The sequence below is a fragment of the Plectropomus leopardus genome, chromosome 14 (genome assembly GCF_008729295.1).
Source record: "Plectropomus leopardus isolate mb chromosome 14, YSFRI_Pleo_2.0, whole genome shotgun sequence".
Taxonomy (NCBI): Eukaryota; Metazoa; Chordata; class Actinopteri; order Perciformes; family Serranidae; genus Plectropomus; species Plectropomus leopardus.
In genome coordinates this window covers 28,449,409-28,472,289 of record NC_056476.1, presented here as the reverse complement: position 1 = coordinate 28,472,289, position 22,881 = coordinate 28,449,409, and the positions used below count along the sequence as shown (strand labels likewise).

Below are 22,881 nucleotides of genomic sequence, written 5' to 3'. Positions count from 1 at the left end.
GAAGTAAGACTAAAGGTGTAACACAGAATTGTTTATTTATACAATATGCTTTAAATAACAGTCAAAATAGGACGGGGTCATAATGACCCCAGAGGACAAAAGGTGTATGGCAATCGGGAGGACATTACGAGGGTCATGCTCAACACCAACACACAAGTAAGTGCTGGACTGACTGATCTATGTACTGGCTAATAGCTAGTTAACTGCTATATCAGCTGACTAACTGGGTATGTTTACCTACAGGAGACTTCAATGATAAATCTGGTTTAATAAACTGTGGGTCTTATTTTTGTAACTTTGGCCATAGCTTCTATAATTATGATAACATTAAGCCCTCCAATTTTATTAATTGCTGAGATCTGTCCTATGATCAGACAGGCTGTAAACAAGATAACAGTTTAGATTGATTATCCAACCACTTTATTTAGAGGTGAAACGTTATTGTGAAGTTGCATTGTTCCCAGAAGCTTAGCAATAAATGTGGTGAGTATAATGTTATTATCTCCAATAAGAGTCAGGGCTGTGTGATATGAGCTGAAAATAATATTGCAATGTTTTTAGGATATATCTCGATGCACGATATATATCTCGATATTATCAAATCTTCCCAAAAGAACTGGAACTTTTTTTTTAACCAAATTCCCTCTTTGAGGTGACAGTATTGAGGGAGTGGTACTTTTTCAAAGTACCAATATTCAATTTTTGCTCAATAATCAGTAATATAGATATAATGACTAAGCAGGTAAAGGCAAGTATGAAAACAAGTACAACTGTCTGATAAGTCAAGAAAAGTAAATCACTTTACTGTAAGGCAACCTTTAAAATGAGGAAAAAACACAATTTATTCCATAACACAATATTACAATATCCAATATCTCAGACAATACACATCTATATTGCCCTGCCCCAGTAGGAATTATACAAAATGTTATCAAGTTGGCAGAAACAGCTGAAAGACGGCCTCTTTTGCAGCAGATATCAAACAAATACAGGACTTTCACCCAGGAACTTCACTTTCCTAAACCTGACCAACATAACTTTATGTTAAATAGGTAACTTGACAATGCCATTTATGGGGTGCTAATTCCTGAGATATTATTCAAACTGTTGTATGAGGATTTGTTGCAATATTGCAAAGATCTTGTAGGGATGACTGACTATTTGTACTTTCACAAAATATTAAAAAATGAGATATTTGGTAAATAATCATTAGTAATGTGGTTAAAAACTTTTAAAGGCAAACAACAGAACAGTTAGGAATCTGATAAGTTTAGAAAATTACCTCACTTTAATGTAATGCAGCCTTTAAAATCAGCGAAAGACAACATTTCTGTTATTACAAAAATTCAAAGGCAATTTCTGGTCTACCACAATAATCAATATAATATTGATATACTGCCCAGCCCAAAATCAGCTATTATTTTTGTACATGTACCACTGTGCTTTTTCTATTGTGACATGTCATGGTCATGTATGTATGTTTCTGAAATATTAAATATTTTTGATTAAATAAAAAAAATCAGAGTTAAAGTTGGACAAAACACTGATGATCATCAGTAAAAGACAGCTTATCTGCTTTATGAGGACTGTGTTGGTGTGGTTTGATCAGATCTGACTAGCATTGGCCTGGAAACATCAGTAAACAACCACGCAAGTGTCATGACATTTTTTTACTTGTACAATTAGTCAGTTTTTTGCACTCATGCCAAAAAGACAATATTCCTACTAAGCTGTTTACATGGCTAATGAAAATGAATATTTCACTTATATTCCTGTTTACATGTTTACACTCAGATTAATCTGCACAAACATGTCATTTACAACATCAAAATACAGAACAGTGGAACAGATGGACGACTTATCATTTTGCTTCTTTTTTATAATTTGAGCTGTGAAATGAAATGTGAGCTATTCTGCATGCATTTTTGCACCTGTCTTGCAAACTGCTGGCAAGTTTTTTTTGTGTACAATGTATCCATGACAACACAAAAAGCCAACCATAAAGAGATAAGGGGCCCTGTGTTGACTTGAGATGCATATTTCAAATTGGCTGTATACGTGTCCAAATAATGCAATTAAAACATAAATAATACCAGCATATCCCACATCATAATCAGAAAATGCTAAATTTTGAATACTTAACTAGAGTATGCTGTTTACATGGCTGGCATTAGATTCTGATTATTGTAAAAATAAAAATAATAGAGGAATAGTGGTGTGCATGTAACCATATCTATTGTTGCACAGAGGGATGTGACACTGTTGCTGCCCAATCTGTACTGGAAACCCAATTTGTTCTAAGCATGTGCAAGGATCGTTAGGGTTAAAAGCAAAGGTTTTAGGACAGAGGATGGTACCTAAACAAATCAGGTTCCCCATATGGATCGGGTAGTGACAGACACTTTGTATCATGTTGGACCCCATTGCTAATGGGTAGATGCAGTTGGGTATCCGAGTCCTTAGGTCCAGAATCATGACTTTTTCATGAATGATTAATTTGTCCTTTCTTTCTTTCAATAAATAGATTTACACATACATGCTCCACCCACAGAGGTGATTTCCCTCTTTCCAGGGAAACTGGGCTTCTTTAAGGAGCAACAACTACAAATTATCACATCCAAGGTGCAATAAGCCACAATTATCCTTTAATGGCTACCAAACTGGTGGGCTGACTGCCAGTTCATAACGTCTAACTACTTTACTGGTTTAACAAGAGACTGATTTACTGAGTGTCCTAACTGGTTTACCTGCTGCTTTATAAACTGCCTGACCAGTGACTGCTGGTTCACAACCTGACTACAGGCTAAATGAGCTACTGGTTTACTGTTTAACAGCACACCATGCAATCTGGCAGCCTGTGTTTTGGTAACTTAATGTTTAATTGGTACACCAACTAACAGACACGACACAGTTTATGACACAGCTACTCTCTCTCCATCTTAGTCATTTCTGCCTCTCTCTCTTCAGTAGTTCAGAGACAACAACGTCATCACAACCCCCCACTCTCCACACATAACCATGACAACGGCTTTGTCAGCAGCCGGGTGGTCCCCCTGACACACACACACACACACGCACACACACACACACACACACACACAAGGAATAGAGTACTATGTAGGGAGGTGGTGGGAGGGAAGAGTGGATAGATGAGAAAATAGAGGGAGAGACAAGAGAGGGCAAGCAAGGTAGACATGACTACATGGAGAGAGAGAGAGAGAGAGAGAGAGAGAGAGAGAGAGAGAGAGAGAGAAAGGGATAAAAATAAACAGGTGAGGCGGATGGATGCCTTATCTTTTCATGCCACAATAACAACAGTGTGTTGATATGCTATCTCTTACCAACAGGACTGCACGCATACACACACACACACACACACACACACACACACACACGCATACACACACACACACACACACACACACACACACACACACACACACACACACACACACACACACACACACACACACACACACACACACACACACACACACACCAGAGGTCCCATGATGCAGCAGTGAGGAATGCCAGGCAGCCCTGGGAAAAAATTCCACTGATGGGGGAGGGGAGAGTGTGTGTGTTACCTATATGCCATAGATGTATTACAGAACTGGATATGAAGCCGCCGCTCAGCCTTGCTTACAATTTTTCCCAGTGGCTGATCACAGTATTGCAATAAAAAAACAAAAAACTGTGACCAAAAAAGCATTCTCTCCAAAGGCCACCACTGTAAAAATGACATCTGTCAAACTGTTGATAGGACACTTCCAGCTACAGTATATACCCCAGTCAAGGCTCAGAAAAGTTGTATGATTATGCTATGCGTGTTCATATTGTGTCTTGGGCATGAGAATGCATTTTATGTTAAAGTAAACGCTGTGTGTAGTGTCCAAGATTAAGTTTTTGATTCACAAAGTGACGAGTAGATGAAAACATCTACTGGCCAAGCATATTTTAAACCAGCTAAAATGATAAATTAGATTTTTTTGTTTCTCATATATGTATTTGTTTCAGTACATTTTATTGAGATAATAACGTATTATGTTGAATGCATACTTAGACAAGAGGAGCAGAAGTAACCCAGAAGCTAAACACTTTTTTGGCATATGCACCAGGTGCATGGACTGAATAGATGCATCTTTGGGTCCAGTATCCAGTTCTGAATAATCCTGTGTCTGAGTTAGCAATCAAAACATACTACGTTTGCATTCTCAGTATATTTGCACTGATCACTGTGAAGCCAAATTCTGACATGTGACTACTGAAAGTGCTTTTGGATATTTTTTTTTTAATGATTTTTTTTTATATGAAACATTTTGCATTTTGCAACATTTTACTGACATTATGAAGCTGTGATTCAGCAGGTATTTATTGCACAACCTGAAATGCATCAAACTTGACATTATACTGCAAACATGATTATATCAGACACGTCCCGCACAGTGTGACCTATAATGAACCTGACAGATCAGCATTCTTGCAGTGTATAGGGGCCTTAGGATATCAGTAAAAGAAATAAACAAGGGTTCAGACGTCATCTGCCATTTTCATCCTTTCCATTATAAACATACATCCACCATAATAATTATCAGTATAAACAACAAGCTAACCTACATCCTTGTTTTTCCAGTGCCAAAGCTTCCTCTGGATGCCTGAGGTCCAGCAGACAAATATGTCTATCCTAAATCATGGAACAATCCTCCGGAAATTCATGTTGGAGTAATTTTACTTTTATACTGCTTTCACTAGAAAGGCTGAAATATTGGCCTTTTAATAAAAATGGGACTTAGCCGAGTTCATTCAGTCTCATATGCTGAACATGCAGTTTCTCTTATTATCTCTGTGCAATATCAATTAACATCGCTGCACCATGGAAAGGCCTCATTCTTTTAGTTCATTCTTCTGTTATCAAGCCTTTCAATCCGAAGGGATTTTAAATAATGAAAAACACAACAACCTCAAATTATATTAAACGTTTCAGACTGACACCGTCCAGAATTATAGATAGTGAAGTGCCCTTAAATGCTTTCTAGTCTTCTTTGTCTGATAATTTGAAGGTTAAATGAAGATAAATATCTTCCAGCATGAGTCTCTAAAACAAGCCTAAGCAAGCAAAAATTAAAAAGCTGACACAAGACTGAGCAGCAGGTGAATGGAAGCGAAGCAAGAGTGAAATCTCATCCTCTGCACTCCAACGTATATAAATGACAAGGAGCTTTCTGTTATGCTGGTTTCATAAATAATCTTACCATTAACTTCTGTATTACTGTCATCTCCACTATAACCAAAGTTTTCTATTAACACTATAATTACACTCATACTACACTGATATGACCACATAATTATATGTGTGTGTGTGTGTGTGTGTGTGTGTGTGTGTGTGTGTGTACACATAACTGTATATGGTTCGTTTAAAAATAATTTAGTTTTTCTTTTTATTTCTTCTGTCAGTGCTACTTTTATATAGTTTATTTTATTGCCTATTTTATGGTTTTACAGATAGATAGCTAGATATATAGAGCGACTTTATTGTCCACCTCAGTGAAAATTTGTCTTCGGCTTCGCTCAAAGATATATACAACATGGAAAAACAATGCAACATTTAAAACACATCAAATGCACAATATACCAGAGACAACAGTCCAAACAGGCAGTCTATCACATTATCATTTACATATGCTGAATACATAAATGCATTTATATTTTCTGCTGCTATTTTCTTCTCAAATAGTTGAGTAAGTTTTGTTGTGTGAGGGCCAGTGTAGCCAAAAAACAGTGCCAGACGCCTGAGTACTGAGTGTCTGAAGCTCAGACATGACTGAGCAGAGGTAAACGCAGGAGGTTTAAGCAGCTCCTCTGCAGGGCTAGCCTTCCTCCTAGAACAACAAACATTAAACTGTAACATCACTACGAGGGATTCAAAACACAGCGGGGATAAAAATGAGGCTGCTGAAACTCATTCAGAGGCCCAAAGCAAGGAAAGCAAATCATCCTGATGGATTAGCAGTGACCAAAGCAAAGATACAAACAGCCTGGGCTCAGCCTGTGATGATAACCACTGGAAACATGTACATGGACCGTGGCCATGTACAAGCTGGTTAGAACCTGATCCGTTTAAAACTGTGGATGTGAGGCTTTGAAATAGAAGTGAACCAATAAAAACATTATCCCCAATTTATCTCAGCAATATTAGGTGAGTATTAACATGAGGGGAAAAAAAAGGAAATTATCAAGTTCTAGAAAGCTCAACATGAGATACTTCAATGCTTGTCTGGTATCAATTTAAGTTAAATTTAAAACTTAAAAAAATAATTTAACCATACTACATTACAAATGTATACAGAACGCACTAATAGATCCTTTTTACAGCAAATATTTCAAAATATAATATTTGGAAAAAATAATAACAATGATGGCTGCATTCCTTTTAGATGTGTCACTGTACAGTTGGCAGCAGTAACATGCAAAGAAGCATTAAAAAAGTTTTTTTTTTTTAATGTTTTGAGGAAGTCGACATGTTCTACATGTTTGTCAGGCTTGACTGACGTTAATGAATATGAACATAACCGAAAAACATCCAAGGAGCATCTTTAATTTTGTCACTTTTCCCTTTGAAACAAACTAAATATTCAAAAGCTGTTTAGAATTAGTGTGTAGTATGGAATTTAAAACAACATACAAGTCCCACCTAACTTACACCCAAAAAATTTTAAAAAAATAAAAATCTGATTACTTGGTGTACTTAAAAACATCTGTGTGCCTGTGCGGAGCCTTAAAACCTTCATCATTTACTTTATTTGATTTTTTAAGAAAGCAAAACTCCCAAAATGGAAATAGTTTCTTGGCACTTCTATCAAATAAACAAATTGACAAAAGCAAGTTCTCTTTTCTCGGCTGACATTTAAATGTACCCATAATACTGTGCCCATGGTGAGGAACACATCACAGCCACCAGTGTAATAGGTCGAGAGCCAGCATCTTAATGGAATATGAGGTTTCCAGGCTTATTCTATCCCGGTCATGATGATGACATGAGTTGTCACCAGAGTAACCGGGTCAGGGCCTGAAATTACCACAAATTATATTAACATCACAATGACATGGCTCCGTTATATACAGCCTTTGGTCTGTGTCTGCTGTCCACCTTGCTCTCACTCTGAGTAAGAGAAAATCTTATTAAAGCAGAATCACTATGAAAAAGGCAGCTGATAAAGCCTAAAAATAATACCGCAATACTTTTAAGCTATACTGCCATACATAATATTGAACTTAATATTTTGAAATTTTCTCTAAACTACTGTAGACTACTAAAATACAAAATTATAAAATGAAATTACAGTTAGAATTAATTAGCTACAGTCATAATAAAGTCAAATGAATCAAACATTTAATTTAGAAATGTAAGTAATGTTATAATAATGTTAAATAAAGTGGTGTTAGAATTAAACAAATGAAAGCAGAACCACTGGTGCTTTAATTTTGAAGCATCTAACTTTTTTCAGGCCAGAAGTGTTAATGTTTTTGCTGTGAACTTGAAGTTTCCAGAAAGTTCAATGATGCCTTCAAACATGCCCACCCCTATGTAGAAGAATTAATTATCAAACTGTCTAAGATGTCTTTTAGAACAGTTTTTATGTATGAGTGTTTCAATACACAGTATTGGGGTTTATACACGAAAATTCTGAACAAATGAATACCTTTAGTAAGATGTATAGAGATGGATTTGGCATGAAGGTGCCTAAACTGAATAATTCACTAATTTTCTTCAACTAAGTGATTGTCAAATTAAAATACTATTGCTCTAATGATGTGGGAAGCTAACACATACAGATCCATGACCTGCTTTGAGCAGCATTCTATACATGTGGCCTGATAGCCTTCTGAAGATCAGTGTTTTGGGCTGAATGTGCTGTAGATGCAGGAGAGAGGATGAGTTTAGTTTCAACATCCAGTTTGGCTGGAAGAGCCTGTATTACAGCTGATGAAGACCTGCAGCTGTTTCCTACTGGATCTCTGCCCTCAGACCAGTTGCTAGTTAAATAAGACTTTATCTGAGGACCTGCTGGACTCCACACTGCCAAGCAAACACACAGGGTCTGATAAGCTATAACCTAACATGCCAACCCCCACTTCCTTCCAACACACACACACACACATACACACAACACCATCTGCCGCCACAGCTTACCCCCTGGTGTGCATGTATGAATGTGTGTATGCATGTGTGTCTCGCTGAGGCAACAGTTCAAGGAAAAACTATGGAAAACAAAAAGGTTCTTCCAAACATGGGTTAGGAACGCGTCAAAACCTCAGTTTTCACTCCATCACACTATAGGCTGTAACCAACGTGAAACACCAATTATACCACAGACAGTTAGAAAATAATATATATATATTGCTGTGAATAAATCATATTCTCAGAAATGTTCAAACACTAAAATGTTGTTGTGTTTCTTTATAGTGTGTCTTTGAAATATTCTGCTGTACCTCCTTATTATTTGTCCGCCACAATCAAAGAAAGACATAAAAGGAATTACATATTCAAAAGTGGCTGGAAAGATAAATATTTTCGAAGAAAAATCATGTTTCAAATCATGTTCTATTTGTATGACTGTAACTCCCCCTTCATACATAGACTCACTCATCAGCGTGTGACAGGATGCCATTCAAGGTCACCCAATAATGCAACCTCGGGGAATGTGAGAAACGTTCAACTGTCATCTGAGGTTAACCCTGAAACAACCAGTTGTGTTTTTTATTCCACTGGGAATCGAAAGCTCAGAGTTGTTTTCTGCTTCATTCAACTACACAAAAGTGCTCTGGAAAGAAAATAGAAGAAAAGCTGATCACCACGATCAACAGCTTCTTGATACTTAAACAAGCTAAAAGAGTTAACCCTTTAAAATCTGGGCAAATTGGTTTGATTTCCTTCCCAAACATGGGAAGAAGGCAATGAGCAACTTCACAAGACATGGACAAAGAATTAGCAAGAAACGAGTACAAAAAGGTTACTAAACAATACCTGAAAATAAGCTTAATAAACAAATAAATAAATAAAAACCACTCAAAAGTGTTGAAAACTATTTTTTTTATATGTATACTTTTTTTTTCTTAAAAAGAAATTAAATATAAAATTATAGTAATTTTAAATATATCTTTCAGGGCAGTTTTCCCTATTTTTTTAATATTGCCCCGCACTTTTTTTGTCCACTAGTATTATGGTCATTTCATTGTCACCTTTTACCAATTTCTTGAAAAATGGCCAGCCATGTTGCTCATTGCCTTTTTTCTGGATGTTACTTCAAAAATATTAAATCAATTCAGGTTTAAGGGGTTAAGAAAGATTAAAAGTTCAGGAAAACAATGCTTTGAAACGCTTTCCTCGGGAAATGAACAACATTATGTGTCGGTAAAGAGAGATCATAGAAAAAAATAGGTTGAGCACTCTGATTTATATACTGTACACAGAGTTAAAACACCATTACAACTTCCTTCAGTACTATTACATATTTTAGTATGAAAATAAATATTTAATAATAAATATCTTGCAATGGTTGCTTTGGGTAACTAGATATTTTTCTTTCTGGTTTGGAAATGAATTTCATTGTGTCAAGGAAAATGCACGATACACTAAATAAGACACTGTCGCCTGATGACATCGCAGCATGTTTTGTCATAGGCCTATCATTCCCCTGAGGGCACTTTCATTTCCTCCTGTGGTTTTCAGGTGATTGGCATAAAGCAAAACATGACATAGAGCATATCTGATGTGTAAACTCAAGACGTGATGTTTACTGTAGAGGCTCATCACAGTGTGGAATTTGTATCATAATGCTGTGTAACAGTGAAAGTAGGAAAATCAAACTTGGTGTGTCTAACTGCGGCCAGTGTCCTCGAATCAAAGCAAAGACCACAGTTATAGCCACAACATGTAAAATGCTACTCCAAAAATATGAAACTAGCTCACTGCAGTTTAGAGCAGATCTCTTGGCAGCAGCAATGAGGGAAATCAGAACGTGAAACTGCTGAAATTGCAGACAACCGGCCAAATTTTCTGACCTGCCACAAATGTAACCAAAAGTGCAACAGCCAGATTGTTGATTGTTCAGGCAACAAGTCAAGCAGAAATTCAGCTCTATTCTAAAATTAGTACAACAGTATAAGGTGCAGTACTACTACAACCCTAAAAGCAAGACTGAGACTGTGTGTGTGTGTGTGTGTGTGTGTGTACTGTGAATGTCATTGGGAGCAGCGAGCAGAAGCAGAGCTGCCTCTTATCTTCTGTTTAACAGTACACACACACACACACACACACACACACACACACAAACACACTTCACTTACATTCTTAAAAAGGGCTGTACCACCCTGTACCAGACAAAGAGAAAAAGAGCCCCAAAAATTGGGGGGGGGGTGGGGGGGGGGGGGGGGGGGGGGGGCACAAGCTGGGTCTCTATTAAATATTTTATGTAATCTATGATGCACAGAATCATTAAAGATGAATACACATGACAGATTTCCATAACCCTTCATCGATGTACTGAAAGAGCTTTGCCATACTTAAAGTGGGAATGTTTCAAACTATGCAATAATGGTGCAATAAATAGTAATGGGAACATATTTTTGGAGTTATCAGTGACAGATATTTTAAAAGGATCTGTCCACTACACCCCACAGAAATATCAGCATTAAATGCCTGCTGTAATTTAGCTGTATGACCATTAGTCCACATGTTTAAAATAACAATATAATCATGTTTATTTTTTATTTTTTGATTGGTGGAATACCCTCAGACACATCATTTCATTTTTACAATACACTAACTCTACCGAAAGTCAGACTAAGTAGCTCCTTGAGACGACTTGAGTACACAGCCCATTGTTTCAGCTGAGGCAAGATTCACTGAGTGACAGCCTGAAAATGCTAATAACTACAGCACACCTGACTTAAGCACCCAGACGAGCCAAGGCCAGGAAGGAGCCTTATAATATCATAGGCTGACGACCCTGACGTGACAGACAGTATCAGCCCCAGTATTGGTCTAACCCTGATTTGGTGACACAGTTTGATTTGGCAGCGGCATAACTTTGAGTCCCAATCAGGTCGCAGACGCAGAGTGAGAGAGTGATGGAGAGAGCATTCCAGAGAACAGAGGACTTCTGTATTTTGCTGGCCTGTGGCCCAGCGTGCCTGTCCTCACCTCTCTGCTTCACTAACTCTCAGTGTGTGTACATGTGTGTCCGTAAAAGTCAGCTTTGACCCCGTCACCATAGCAATGTGACCTCATACCTGCAGTAAAGCCTATCTAAAGGTCAGTTCAGACCGCCCCGGTGTTCACATACTTGTCTTATACAGCATGCCTTACAACTGTAGACGATAACACACACATGCACCTGGGGCTCTGTGTCAAGCAAAAGATTCCTGCCATGTATCAAAAACCACATACTTCATGATATAATATTTTTCGCTGTAATAACTTGTGAAATCCGACACATGAAAAAAGCTTCTCAGCTGCAGATAAAAGCAGTTGATTGAATTGTACACCTGTTTCTTTGTCAAAGTCATAAATGAAGTTCTCAAGGCTCAAATACAAAGTAGACAGTAACATAATATAACTATGCGACCAAACAACACAAACAAACCCCCACCCTTTTAAGTGAAACTACACAGACCAGTCCACATGCTTTAGCATAAAGAAGCAAAGCATGCATACCAGAACCAAAAGAAATATGTAATACGTTAATTAAAAAAAAAACAACAACACTTTGAACCAACATCTATAAATGTATAGGTCTAAGATGTCAGTAAAATTATCAAGCTTTCACCAAAAATTTAAAACAAACAAACCAACAAACAAAAAAAACAAAACAACAGTGCAACACGGGACAGTTTGACACGCAACAAGCCTGGGTTTCATAGGGATCTATTTGGTACTTCTCACTTTTTACTGTCTACAGTGTGGAAAGACAAAGAACTGCATATTGTGTGCCACTACAGTGTTGTGTGGCAATAACTGACAGGTGGTGGGGGGTGGGGGGGTCTGGTGGAGGCCTTTTTGTAGGTCTGCGGACACAGAACAGGCAGAGCTCAATGACTTCTTTTTTATCTCAGGAGCAGTTTGTGACTCACTGGATAGATAATTGATCTGTTGATTTGATCTGATCAGATCGATGGAGGAGAGGAGGAGCTGCTGCAAGTGAATATAAACTTTTAGACCCAGCAGAATGAACAGTTAAGTTTCACTTTCACTGCAGCTGACGTTCTAATGCTCCACCTGTGCCCAGGGTGTGATCTGCGCTCCGAGAGTGCGGTGCAATAAATAACTGAAAAATACATATACTTCAAAAGTGCCCCCTGATGAATGGTCCAGCTCCAAAAAATAGAAAATGTAATCATAGCGGCTTATGTTTTAATCATGGCAGGCCGCCACAACTAAATGAATGTGTGGGAAACCCTGTACTACCTGGTGTCCAGTGCAAGAAAAAATAGGCAAACCAACTGATTTTGCACTGCATTCAACTAAAGAAAATTGTATTTCAAAATATTTTTCCCTCATAATTTTCTGCTGACAATTTTTTGTTCTTAAACTCTACTGGTAATCAGGTGTTTTTTCTCTAATTTAAAGAGTCATCTAATGTTTGTTCCCGAAATCTAGCAGATTATAAACAACACAAAATAACAGTAAATGCTGGCTGTTAAGTGCATAAGTCATCTTTTCAATGTCTGTAGGGTATTGTTGTGTGTTCTCTTTCACTAGTTGGGACTACTATGTTGCACACTTTCGCTGTTATGGACAAGACCCTGCAACTCATTCATATCACCACTGAATCCTATCAGCAGACAGAGACATGCACTGAGCCACAGCATTTTTAGATGGTTCCACTCCTAGATTTCTTTTTTTGCCTTCATCTTAAGAGGACAAGACTTCAGTCAGTGATACTGAGATACTGAGGATTCATTAGTTTCATGCCCGAGGGCACCGCAACAGTGTTTGTTTAAGGAGAAGAGAGTGTAAGCCTTCCCAAAACACACCACGCCACCTTGCTACATGAGCAGCTACACCAAGATAATTTGTCAGGCCAACTGCCAAAGCAGCGTAGCTCATCATCAAATCCGTGCTGACAGCCTGAGGCACACAGCATGACACTGCAAATGAAGAATCATTCACTGACATTAGGTGCTTTCAGTGTCAGCGCTGTTTGAGATGGCGCCTTGTAACTACAGTCACCAACATGTTTGCCTTTCTCCCCTTCTGTCTTCACATAGCCGTCTGTATTTACTCAAACATATGCTCCTTGTTTGCACTCCAGCCAAAATTGTAGTGTCTGAGAAACACAACAAAGGCTTTTTACCTTGAAGATGAATGAAGTTAATTACAACAGCATCCAGCTTTGTGATACTATAACATTTTGCTCTACACTGACACTTAGCTAACTGACATTCACAATCCTAACTACACTAAAAATGTGAAATCAGATGATAAATAGGGATGTCTCAATCTGATCAGAATGATGTGTTGAAAAATAAAAAGCACAATTTGCGGCTGATATTCAGATTTTATTGTAATGCTGCTACTCCAACCTCTTTAAGTGGAGTTGAAATTTTTGTTGTTCATTTTTGGTGAACTCGTTTAACTATAATCCTGTGAAGCAGAATTTTGACCGATTTTTTATTTGTTGTATATGGGAATGCTTAAGTTCAGCTGTAATACTACTTTGAGGTGGAAGTGTGATTACACTTCTCATTTATATTGCTCAATTCTACAGTAAGTGGATTTGAGAGCAATTTCCGAAAACACATTTTAGTTTGTGTACTTTCTTATTTTTTGTTGAAAAAAAGATATGCTGCACCAAGTGGAATTGAGAGCTATTTCTTAAGACACATTTAAGTTTGTTTACTAGGTTATTTCATAAACACAAATGCTGCAAAGTGGAACTGAGAGGTATTTCTAAACACACATTTTAGTTTGTTTGCTTTATTTTTTGTTTCATTTTTTAAATGCTGCCCTAAGTAGAACTGTGAGAAGGGCTGTATAAAAATATTTTGAATTTATCTACTTTATTATTTTGTAAAAATAAAATTAAAAGAACAACCCTTCAGGAATTTTTTGAAGCAGTATTTTTTTCTTGTATTGCAATGCAGAGCTTTTTAACTGCCAAGCATATACATTGAATTTATTTTAATAATGTTAAAAGAGTGCATTGTGTATCTACGTTATCCAAGTAAATACGTATATGGTTGGGTATGCAAGTATGGGATCTGGCCTCGGTATGGACAGATATTCAATATCAAATGCCTCAGATCAGAGGCAAAAATACTTGATCGGTACATCCTACAGGAAACACACAAAGAACATTTTGATAAGGCACACAAAATGATTATCATTAATACTGATTTCATTAGTATTAAAAAAGCCCACACTGTTCTTTAAAATAAGATCAAAGGTTAGCATTACAGCATTTGAAAAATAGGGCTGTTAACATGCTGTTCTCATACTGTAGGCACACAGCAGGTAGATTCTTGACTCCCCACTAAACTCAGTTTATATTTATATTGAATTAGTATCGAGTACTATACAGCCTTAACCTCTTATTCATGTATGTTGTAATTACCACAAATCACTTTAAAATGTTAATTTGAGTTGAGTTCAGCGTCTGGTAGTCTTGACACTGACTTTCGACTGCAGCCAACGACTAGTTGTCATTAACAAAACTGGCAACCCTCATATAACTTTAACAGGAATACTATCAGTCTTTAGCGAAAGGTGGGGCTGTAATAAAGCAGTTCTACGCGAAGCTACAAAAAGAAAACTTAACCCAGTCCTCTAAACATTTGATTTTTTTATGCGTGTAATTTTCACGTTTCGTTTTAGTTTCCCACTGTATTTGACAGGGCGGTGTGACAGCTAGCTCGGGCAGTAACGTTAGCTAGGAGAGAAGACTGTTTTGGTTCGCCAGTTCCACTATCACAGTAACCCAGAATTAGCTGAGCTATGTGCTAATTAGCTTTATTTTCGGTAGAATTAAAATTCCTTCAGTTGGTTTAAACCTTTCAAGTCAGTTTAGTGACCAGCCAACCTCACAAAAACTTACTTTATTCAACAAGTCTGAGTTTATTTTACTTAACGTTATCAGGCTAACAGCTAACTAGCTAGCTGGCTGCTTCCTGCAGCACCTGTTGATAACAAAGCCGCTTCAAAAAACACTGCAGCACTCACTCTGTCTCTGAGCCGTCCGCCTCCTCCTCCGGCTGATATATCCAAGCGAAGACTCGTTTTTTTGAGTTAATTTTAATCCAACCAGTCGTAGTTCGGGTTTTATTTTTCCAATTCACAGTCCCAATTCCAATTCCAAACTGACTTGTTGCTGGTTTGTCGAACAGAGCAGCGCAGCCCTCCCTCTTTCTCTCCTCCTCCTCCTCCTGCTGCTCCTCCTCACAGACTGTCAAGTCCAGACAGGGGGAGGAGACTACATACCACAGACCAGATAAAACAACGATGCTGATTGGATACAGCGATGAAAGGAATCTTCTCTGAACCAATCAAACACGTTGCTACATCGGTGGGGGAATGCAACACGTGAACACCACAGAGGAATTATTACTATTGATAAATTAGAACCATGGAAGACAAAATTAACCACAAAAATTACCAAAACCAATGGAAAATAACCTGGAAATTAATAGCTCAAAATTACATCTTTTAAATATCTAAATAAATAACGAATAACCCAACTGTTCCATTCTCATGCAAGGATGTGTGCAAAAAAACCTTAGATAGATAGATAGATAAATAGATAGAATGTCATTTTGTTCCATTGAAAATGGAAATGTCTACATATAAAACAAATATACATCATTTACATTATAACCATACATCGCACTTAACACACTATATATGTGTGTGCGTATATATACTGTATATATACGCACACACACAAATATATACATACATACATATATACATAAGCTCTATCTTGTATGTGCTGCAGTCACAATATACCTCCATCTGTTACATAATTTCTTATCATAAGCATTTCTTATGTACACATGCACTGCAGTGACAATATAGTTGATTCTAAACGTATCTTGCTCAAAGCGAAGTAACAGTATTTGTGACTAATTTCATACTGAAGACTAAATCTTTTTTTCCAGGAGAACAGGTGTAGCGTATGCAGGTAAGAGATGGCCTGTTTTTGAATGTGGGAAGTGAATTTAAAGTGTGTTTAAATTCCATGAGTAACTCCCATTTCCACAGTCATTCACAACATCCCAGCCATACAGTATTTGTTGCTGTAAAACTGCATTTTCTGCAAGTATTAAAATTATTTAAAAAAAATACCAATAGGCTATTTTGTCTCCTCGGATGATGAAAAGGGTAAATTACTACAGCAGTAGAGCATGTGCATCCTCATGGGGTTTGACACGTTCTTTCATTTCAAAATTAGTCTTACAAACACTTATTTGGAGTCTTTGATCTACCCATCTGAAGGTTTTCATATCAAGGTGGAAAGAAAACTTATGAAATGAATGGAAAAATATAAACAAAAAGAATCTGATTTGCAAATATTAGTAAATGAAAAGACTGTGATTTTGTAGGTGAATGTGTTTGTTTTTTGGAATAATATATTTGGACTTTTTCCACATGGTGTAGGGAGAACATAAAATGTCTGTATGTGAAAAAAATGCATACAAGTGATTTTTCCAGCTTTGCACACCTTGTATTATAGCTTTCCCTCATGACTAAAACAGCAAAATTACTCATTATTTAATATTTTTCATCATTAAATCACAGATAATTGATAAAGTGATATACCCAAGCAGAAGGTACAGAATAATCAGGATTATTTTTATTAATTCATCTTCAGTTTCAATAATATCATTACAGAAAAAACATCCTCTTCATTATATTTATACAGTAGTAGTAGAATGCTGTGTCATTGCTTCATTACAAGTGCTGGTCATAGTTTATAGTGTGTGCAGTGTGACACTGAGTCCAGTGTTACGAATCACTCAGTACAAAGGCAGTTTAACAATAACCTGCTTCTTCTTACTCAAATGGATCTATCTGGGTTTGATTGGGCCTCCTTGGGCGGGTGCCAGGACGTGCTCTCATGCTGCGTTCAGGTCAGAGCATAAATATGAGCTGTCCAAAACATTATAATTGAGTAAATTTAATTTGGTCCTTCCACCAAATGAAAGGCCTTAAAAACGGTTGCACCCTGTTCTTCCACTTTGTCTCACATGACACGAACGCAGCATGAGCCTCTGATAGATATTTGGTGCATTTGAGGTAACTGGGAAGTTTCTGACAACTGAGCTAGAGGAATAAATGAGAAGACAGTGTTGGTACCTTGGACTTTGAAAACTCTTCTCACGCGCCAATAAATCGCATCAAGAAGTGCCAAAAATGTAACATTTAGTCAGATCAGAAGTCCCGCCCAGGTGCTGCACCTTTCGTCTCACGCCTGGAATGACACCTGCCCAAAGAGAAAGACACGCCCCTCCCCCCCTTTTATGGGCATGCAAGTATGGAAAAGGAGGGGAGGAAAAAAGGAAGATGAAGAAGAGAGGGAGGAGCAAGGGGAGGGGTGGAGGAAGACTGCGTAAGCCTATCAGGGGAGGGGTCAAGGATCACAAGTTCTGCCTGTTGCTGCGTTCAGGTCAAAGAAGAAAGATAGTAGACATGAGCTTCGGAAGTTAAAGGGATAGTTCAGATTTTTTGAATTGGGCTTGTATGGGGTGCCTATCCACAGTCAGTGTATGAAATACAGTAGATGTCCATCGACGCGTCCTCAGTTTGGAGAAGCAGGCTGGAGTGCAACATGGAAGCTAAGCAATGTACTGCTGTGGATGGGGACCAGCAACAGAAGGAGTTTACAAAATGACAGGAGGCCAGGGGCCGGTCTCAGCAGCCCTATACATGTGTCTGGGATTTTAAGATGTTTCTAGGATTTTAGGATGTTTGTGGGATTTTAGGATGTTTCTAAGACTTAAAGATGTTTGTAGGATTGTAGGAGATTTCTAGGACTTCAGCGTGTTTGTGGGATTTTAGGATGTTTCTACGTTTTTAAGACGTTTGTAGGATTTTAGGACGATTTTATGACTTTAGGATGTTTCTAGAATTTTAGGATGTGTGTAGGATTTTAAGCTGTTTCTAACATATTTAGACATTTGTAGAATTCTAGGATTTTAGGACATTTCCAGGAATTTAGGATGTTTCTAAAATTTTAAGATGTTTGTAGGATTTCAGGATGTTTCTAAGATCATAAAACATTTGTAGGAATTTTTAGGATGTTTCTAGGAATTTTTACAATTTCTAGGATTTTAGCACGTTTCACAGATCTTGTAAGTTTTGCAGATTTTAGGACATTTCTAGGATTTGAAGAGGTTTCTAAGATTTTAGGGCATTTCCAGAATTTTATGGCATATTTAGGATATTACAAGCACTTCATTTTTATTGTGAATCTGAAAATGGTTGGGGGACCACCCAGCACCCTATAAGGGGCCAGCTTTGGCCCACAGGCCACAGGTGGAATATCACTGCATTTTTCTTCAAAGCAAAACTCCATTGAGAAAAACACTGATTTAACATTTCTGAACACAGTAACTGCTGGTCTACTGCTATCTTAAAGACTTAGTATGTTTGTGTTATTGTGTGACTATGGCGTTTAAAAGATTTGATTTGGGCTCACCAGAGTTACACAATAACACAAACAAAGTTGTTGTAGCTCGCTGAACATGGGAAATGCTGATCTACTGCTGCTTCAGTTACTGCTTTTGTCAATAGAGTTTGGCAATAGCTTTGATAATAGCAAAGAGAGACAGAAAATGTAAGCTTTTAACGACTGTCTCGTCAGAATGGGTTGTCTGACGGCGAGGTAAAGTGATAAAATTACTCTCAATATAGCATTCACCTAAACTGATATACATTTTTAGGTGGCTAAAATAGGTTTTGGTGCTGGCCCCCATCCACAGCAATACATTGCTTAGCTTCTGTGTCAGACTGCAGCCAGTGTCTCCAAAATGGAGGTGTGCAGACTGACATCTACTGTATGTAATATACTATCTATAGATAAGTACCTCATACAATCCAATGTCAAAAAAATTCAACTATCCCTTTAACAGTTCATATCTGTGGGGGTAACTGTAGCATGAAGATCAGCAGCAACCAACATCAAGAAAAACATTAATTATGTCATCTAAGTAGCATTAAATTCAATTAAGTACATTGTTTTGTACCATTTTTCCAACATGACCTGAACGCAGCATTAGACCTTTGACCATGTGGATTTGTTTGGCACTGATTACACTGATAGGAAGAATCAGGGGAACTAGAGGAGTTAAGGTTTGGTGCACTGGTGAATGCTTGGGACTCACAGATTGCATATGATGCATTTGGACGGTCCTTTGTTGATTGGTAAACAATTTTGTGTTTAATCAGCAGGATACAGCAGCGACCCGGCCTACTACCTTGTTAATGCTAATAGTAAACTAAGCTTCTTTTGTGGGCTAAATATCAAACAAGGTCCTCTTTATTTCTCAGAGATGCTCAGACTATGTACAGTACATTGAGAGAAAAGCAGTCAAATGATGACAGTTTTTTTTTTTTTTTTTTTTTTTACAGCCTTTAACTGTGTTGATTCTTTTGACTTCAACGAGCACCTTAACACCGTCATGGTAGAAATACACCAGTTGTGTAGTTTACGAGCACCTGAAGGCGACACCCTGCTTTCAAGTGATGTCAGGTCGGAGTTTTCTCTGAGTTGGGAAAACAGTATGTCACAACTCACTCATGCAGCTCTTTTTGTTCATGTTCGTGTGGTTTGAGAAAAGATGGGGGCGGCTGATTGGCCAAACAGAAGCCAGTCTGTAAGACTAGCTTTCAACTAGGTATAATTATTCATCTTTGGCTACTTAAAGGATAATCTGATCATAATCTACAGTTTTCTTACTGTCAACAAATCACATATAACGACCCAAATGAATTCCCTTGTAAAAAAGAAACAGTTTGTTTAAACTTAAAAAGCTTAATGTCCAGACTACTTAAAAATCTTAAATTGACTAAATTTAAGACAAGTTGAGGTAATTCTGTGTTAATTAAAAAAAAAAAAAAAAACTTGTTCAGCTGAACTTAAACTCTTGAGTTACGTAAACAAAAGCATTTTCTATTAAGATGTCAAAAATGTTCAGCTCTTTAAGGACATTAATGCTATTATTCAGCTTTCAGCTCGGCCAGTTCTATATTCGTTTTGGAGATTTTTTTCAATCAGCACAGTGCAATACCTTTAGTCTTCAAGCCTTTTCATGCATTTAATTTCAACTTTCTTTGGCATACACCATCCTACTGCTCCAGACACTCACAGGAGCACCATATATAATGTGTTATAATCCGTGGCTAAAAATATTCCCCAACAAATGCAGAGCAATGTTAGTTTAAAACTACAATGCACAGCTGTTCTAAGGAAATAACTGATGATTTAAAAAAATTGAGCTATTTGACCTGTATTAAAGGAATAGCTTGACTTTTTAACAAATACGCTTATGAAAGTTAGATAAAAAGAATAATTTATTATTATGAAGCACTTTTTAACATTTTAACATCTGTTACTAAATATGAAGCTAAAGCAGGCAGCTAGTTAGCTTAGCTTACCATAATGACTGGAAACAAGTGGAAACGGCACTGTCTAAAGGGGACACAATCCAGCACCTTTAAGGGCTAATATATTCTCAGCGTTACACAGAGACAGACAGAGCCTTCTGTCTGCACTCTGCGTTTATTTCATTCGTACTTGTGCATGTTTTCAGAAAACAGATATGGACGAAACAGAGCAGTACCCCTGGAGATCGTGGAGGCAGTGTAGTTCAAGCGAGACACGACCGCAAGAGACGAGGAAGACGTGTATATAATGGCAGAACGGAATAATCAGTAATTTATGATAAAATATATTTAATATATAATGAAATTATTGAAAATACTCCTTTGTCCACATGTTGGGATTTATATAAAGACCTCCGCTGTCTACAACGCTGCCACTTTTTAAAGGTACAATATTACAATCTCTTCCTTGTTATCTTCTTAGTTGTGTGAAAATTATACCATCTTTTGGCTGTATTTATGCCAACATAAAGGACCCATGGAAGTATGGGGACATGTTTAAAATGGACATATATCTATTTTCGTATGTCAAGGGAGTATAAAAGTCTTGAGTATAGAAGTCTTGAAACTCACTATTAACCCTTTTCCACCAAAATTAGTGCATATATGCAGGTTTAAGTGTGAATACTTGCTAAAATATGCAAGGACTCCTTTGTCATTGCTAGTAGAACAGAGACAAGTATGTCTTTTTTTTTTTTAAACTGGTGTCATGTTCAAAGAAACAGATGCCAGGAAAACAGGGTTTGTAAACAGTAAAGCAGCATGGAGGCCAGCGAAAAATGTTAGAGGGGTTATCTGCTCTTCAGATCTGCTATTTATTCAGTCTCTCTTTCTAGCTTGGAGCAGACTAAATATGGAACGCTGTTCGGGCGCCGCTTGGATGGCAACATATGGAATTGTGGCATGTTTTTGCGTTGCGACACAAAATCGGGCTAATGTCGGCTTTCCATTGCTGCTGGCTGGAGCCGATCGGAGCTGGAACTGACAATTATCAGTCACTTGCAGGGTTATTTGTCCTGGGAATAACGTCTGATGACAATTAAATACAAAACCCAGATTTGAGGATGTGTTTTTGTTTGTTTGTTAGTTTTTTTGTCCAGTGGGAAAGAGGCTTAATTAATATGTTAAATCTAATAAGTATAAAATATTTTGTCGTCAAATCATTGAAAAATAGTACAAATATGACAATTTATCTTGGTAGGCAGATGTAGTTAAAAGAGACGTTGATCAGTTTATGGGATTTGTTGATAATAAGGAAAACAAAGAATATAACAATATTCTCTAATAGTTGTAAAAATGCAAATATCATGTTTATCAAAGACTATTTCAATTCTGTACGTGTGTTTTATGGTGTAAACTATACACTCATGTAAATCAAACACCACTTGAGTGCAGGGTTGAGCTAAACTGATACTGTCTATGTGGCCCACCTCTGATAGGAGAGAGGTTCCTCCCTGACTACAGATCATAGAAGTCCTTATGTATTTTATTGTTATAACAATTATGTTTGTATCTGATGTCAGACCACAGAAATCCTCCCGGTGTGATGAGAGAGGATTTCACTCAGTGAGTCGTGCCTCACCCTGCCTTAAAGCCAAGCCACTGACCCGCCTGAAAGAGTTTGAATGGCTTTCATTTAGAGTCATGATGAGTTTTAGGTTTGAAAATGTAATATGTGGTGAAAAAAATAAAACTTTTTTTTTCCTTTTTTTGGCAAAAAAGTTATATTTACTGTACTGGCACAAACTATATCAGCAGCTTTAATCAAAAAATCTTTTTAAATCTTTAGTTCATGTTTCTGTCAATACTGATGTTAGGGTCAGTGTGTTTTGGGAGGAGATGTACTGCAGGGAGGGGGTATCAAGGAGTTTCATATATCTGGGTGGAGGATGTCAGAGCAGAAAAGAGGAAGAAGAGAATAAGACGGGGGAGAGAAAAGGAAAACAGGTCAGGAGGAGTGGAGGAAGGAGGACAAAGTCTCTATATCTCTATATCTACCAGGGAGAAATGTTGAACGCACAAAGCAAATGAACAGGAGAGAAGAGGGCAATGATTACTACTAAGATGAGAATATTCAATCAGAACCATGATAATAATAATAAATAGAATATTAATTAAGAATATTAATAATCATTATCATCAGGATAATAATAATAATATTACAGAATAAATCTCATATTTTATATTTTTTTTCACATTTTTTCTCCATTGAAATACAGTGA

The 22,881-nt window shown here is 37.3% G+C and overlaps 1 protein-coding gene across 1 annotated transcript in view; it reads right to left on the bottom strand.

Moving 5' to 3' along the window:
- Positions 1 to 15,420, bottom strand: part of pals1a (protein associated with LIN7 1, MAGUK family member a) — a 38,376-nt gene extending 22,956 nt beyond the window's left edge. Inside the window, exon 1 of the mRNA XM_042500911.1 lies at positions 15,221 to 15,420. The gene's annotated coding sequence lies outside the window, so the exon portion shown is untranslated. The remainder of the gene's footprint in view (positions 1 to 15,220) is intronic.
- Positions 15,421 to 22,881: the final 7,461 nt, after the last annotated feature.